Genomic DNA, 4,873 nt, shown 5'->3' on the forward strand with positions numbered 1-4,873 from the left:
TTATGTGTGCCTGGAATGCGCTGCAGAGGTGGTGGTAGAGACTGATGTGATAGTGACACTTAAGACACTTTTGTAGAGGCACCTGAATATGCAGGGAATGGAAGGATATGTGAAGGCAAATAAGAATTGGTATTGGCATCAAGTTCGGCACAGACACTGTGGACTGAAGGGCCTGTTCCAGTGTTGTGCTGTTAAGTGCATATCCAAGTGTTTATTTAAATGTAATGAAAGTCTCAACCACCCTTCATGGCAGTGAGTTCCACGTCAAATTCTACAAAATTGATAACCAAGTTTCTTTTGAGGTTGTTGAACTTAGGGATAGAATTAGCCAAGGTCCTAGGTGGTTTCCATAGCCTATGCCTCTTCCAGCACGGCACAGCTGCCAAAGGTGAAATGAGGAAAATCAGGAATATGCTAATGTTCAAGCTTGGAGAAGCGCAGGAACATTAAAGGGTGTAGGGGTTCAGGATTATACAGCTTTCAGAAAGGAGTTTGGGGACTCTCAGTCCAGTCTGAAAGTTTCCCAAATCGATTTAAAAAGGTCAAATCACTCCACTGTGGATTTTAAATTCAGGCGATTAAATAAATCAGGATTATAAAGTGAGTAAGTAAGTAAGTAAGTAAACTTTATTTATATAGCGCATTTTAAGCCAATTTGCATTGACCCCAAAGCGCTTTACATAATTTAAATAATAATAAGTTCCATTGCAAACCATAGAAAAAGGTTTTTAAAAAAATGAATAAAAATGGACACAACATATTACAGGGTTCAACACAAACATCCCCCCACAGCAGAATCAAAACATTTCCACTGCGGGGGAAAGGCACCAGAAAGTTAAGTCCTCTTCCTCTGTGAAACATCCCGAGGTCAGGTAGTCATGGTGATCTTAAACTGTTTATCTCCAGAGCTACACAAAAATATGGCTGCCATTTAACCACCCTCTGAAATGCCCAGTGAACCACACTAATTTAATTAGGGTTGGCAATATATTCCCTCTTATCAATAATACTCAAATCTTGCAAATGTATAAAAGGTGCACTCAAGTTGCCAACTCAATACGTAGGGGACATATATCAATAACACCAGTATTTCACAATACTGATTTAGGAAAGTTCACAGGTGCACATGCAGCTTATGTTTTTTACTTGGCTGCCATTTTAATTTGGTGCACTTTAATTATTTTCTTTTGTGTTGATGTGAAAGAGAAAATAAATTACGTCAAAAAGGCAGCCAAGAATTTGGTAGACGCAAAATGATGGAGAATTTACTTCAATCTGTCCTTGCACCACAACAGCTTTGCGAAGGCAGAGGGCTGTTGTTTTCTAGGACCAGGAACCATTGATCACAGGGCAGTACCATTACTTTTGAAGCTTGTTTCACTTTGACCTGAATAGCTTTTTAGCTGCATCACGGAGGGGTACATCAGAGCCAACGCAACTGGATTTATGTCTGTGGTGTCATTGGCGTGTTCTGAGGAAGTACTGTATGTGGGCACTGAGCCCAAGGCAAGTTCCCAGTCAAAGAAAAGATTGGAGAGTACGCTGTTTCAAGGAACTAACAAAGAGACCGGCAATGTATTACAATCTTTCCTTTGTTCTCTGAAACAGCAGCAGCAAATTGCAATTATTTATTTACAGTATATCTATGCCTTTCTTACATCTTAGTTTATTTGTAGTGTCCTTGAAGTAACCTCTACCTTCTTCCTACTGTAATAATAAAACATCTAATCTTATAATATGCTGAATTCAACTGTACCCTCTGGGCAGCTAAGCTGAGTGACAGTGGGTCAGACTGTCAGACTGACAGACAGACTCGCATTTTTATCGAGTCTTTGGTGGGCGGAACATGGTTAAAATTGCCTTGGCCCCATTGTGTCTTCAGAAATCTATTTGAAACCTTCCATCCTTTATTGGAAAACCACTCGCTGTTCATTATTATCATCTTTCGTTTCCCCTGTATATACTGATTCTATTACCTCATATTTGAATCTTCTTCTGGTTTAATTAAGATTGTCTTAAGGAATACATTAATATAACAAATTGCAGTTCACTATATCCCCCACTTTTCTCCTTATTTTAGTTTCTGCATCTGTAACTTGCCATGACAGAACAGGGATTAATTACTGCTTGCCTGCGTTAAACGTGTTCTACACTGTTTGTTGTATTCAACTTCCCAAGCCTGGCACATTTGACTTCAAATCATGCCTGTAGTCTAAACAACTAGAACCAAGCAGGTAATGATCGACTGGGCAATTGCTCTCTGCTTCTGCAGTTGTTCAGGGATGGCAGGTGTCGTTGCTAAGATTGACTGGTTTACTTAGATCATGAGCTGATGGGGACCTGGGTTCACTTGATTTTTCAGCTGATGCTGGAATCTTCATTAGCAGGTACAGAGGGAAGGAAGGGAGGGAGGGAGCGATGGAGGGAGGGAGCGATGGAGGGAGGGAGCAATGGAAGAATGAAGGCAGAGAGGGAGAGAGAGTGAGTGCAGCGAGGAACTGTGGGAAGATTGGAAAATCTGGAGCATGCAGTGAGAGAAAATTCCACTGTACTCTGGGATAAGATGCAGAGATGCTGTCTTGAATTGCTGCATAATAGTTTGAGGGTTTGCAACTACTACCCCTACACCTTTCTCCCCCACACTCCTTTACTCTCCCCCTCCCCGTGCCCTACCTGGACTTACACCTATTTCTGCCCTTCCTCACCCTCGCCAGCTGCATTCCTTCTGGCTGTACAATTCACATCTCATCAATCCTCTTGTCTTACACTTACACTTTTTTTCTCATCTCTGGGTTTTGTCCAACCATCTATTAATCAACCGCCTATCACCCCCTTCCCCCCCCCCCCCGCCCCACCTGTGGTCACCTATTAAATAACGCACTTTGCCCTGCCCCTCCTCTCTTCCAGCTTTCCTCTATCCCACGGCCCCCAGAATCACTGAAGAAGGGTCCTGACCTAAAACGTCACCTATCCACGTTCTCTAGGTACACTGCCTGGCCCGCTGGTTATACCAGTGCTTTGTATCCTTCTTTTCAACAACTGGGTTGGTTGTGCCATTTTCAGAGGGCAATTAAAAGTCAACCAGATTGGTGTGGACACAAAATGCTGGAGGAATTCAGAAGGACAGGCAGCATCTCTGGAGAGAAGGAATGGGTGACGTTTTCAGTCAAGACCCTTCTTCAGACTGATGCCAGGGGAGTGGGCGAGACAGAGATAAAATGTAGTCAGAGACAGTAAGACTGGTGGGAGAATTGAGTAGGGGACGGATGGAGAGAGTGAGAAAGCAAGGGCTATTTGAAGTTAGAGAAGTCAGTGTTCATACCGCTGGGGTCAGGGCTGGTCTTAAGCCGATTGGACCGATTTCTCCCAATTGGGCCCCGCGTTAATTTTCCGTATTTCAAATGGAAATACAAATTTGCTTTGTTAAATAAAGCTTTAAAAAAAAACATTCGCCATACGGATTTTTTTACAAAACGAACATGGATAACAACCACTGCACGGCCATCAGACACAGACGATTTGTTACCTACTACTGTTAGCACTTGTTAACAGCCAGTAGTTAACAGGTAGTTATACCATGTGTCATCAATGCATCGATCCACATTCCTCAGTAAATGTAATTGTGTTTTGAACAAGTAATAATGACAATAGACAATAGACAATAGACAATAGACAATTGGTGCAGGAGTAGGCCATTCGGCCCTTCGAGCCAGCACCGCCATTCAATGTGATCATGGCTGATCATCCCCAATCAGTACCCCGTTCCTGCCTTTTCCCCATATCCCCATGACTCCGCTATCTTTAGGCCCTATCCAGCTCTCTCTAGAAAGCATCCAGAGAACCTGACTCCACCACCCTCTGAGGCAGAGAATTCCACACATTCACAACTGTGAGAAAAAGTGTTTCCTCGTCTCTGTTCTAAATGGCTTACCCTTTATTCTTCAACTGTGGTCCCTGGTTCTGGACTCCCCCAACATCGGGAACATTTTTCCTGCCTCCAGCATGTCCAAACCCTTAACAATCTTATATGTTTCAATAAGATCCCCTCTCATTCTTCTAAACTTCAGAGTGTACAAGACCAGCTGCTTAATTCTCTCAGCATATGACAGTCCCGCCATCCAGGGAATTAACCTTGTAAACCTACGCTGCACTCCCTTAATAGCAAGAATGTCCTACCTCAAATTAGGGGACCAAAACTGCACACAATACTCCAGGTGTGGTCTCACTAGGGCTCTGTACAACTGAAGAAGGACCTCTTTGCTCCTATACTCGACTCCTCTTGTTATAAAGGCCAACATGCCATTTGCTTTCTTCACTGCCTGCTGTACCTGCATGCTTACTTTCATAGACTGATGAACAAGGACCCCCCAGATCCCACTGTACTTCCCCTTTTCCCAACTTGAAGCCATTTATATAGTAATCTGCCTTCCTGTTTTTGCTACCAAAGTGGATAACCTCACATTTCTCCACATTAAACATCATCTGCCATGCATCCGCCCACTCCCCCAACCTGTCCACCTGAAATACACCCTGCATTCTCATAGCATCCTCCTCACAGTTCACACTGCCACCCAGCTTTGTGTCATTAGCAAATTTGCTGATGTTACTTTGAATCCATCCAAATCATTGATGTATATTGTAAATAGTTGCAGTCCCAGCACCAAGCCTTGCAGTACCCCACTAGTCACTGCCTGCCATTCTGAAAGGCGGTCTGCCAATTGACAATCCTGCCAATGACGCTGCGTTCCTTTGAATTCAATTCACGCGGCGTCATTAATGCTTGATCAAAACAAAATTGCATTTACTGAGGAATGTAGATGGATGCATTGATGACACATTGAGAATTTCTTAAAACTCACCATCATGATTGAGG

This window comes from Amblyraja radiata, unplaced genomic scaffold (assembly GCF_010909765.2).
Source record: "Amblyraja radiata isolate CabotCenter1 unplaced genomic scaffold, sAmbRad1.1.pri scaffold_611_ctg1, whole genome shotgun sequence".
NCBI classification, from domain to species: Eukaryota; Metazoa; Chordata; class Chondrichthyes; order Rajiformes; family Rajidae; genus Amblyraja; species Amblyraja radiata.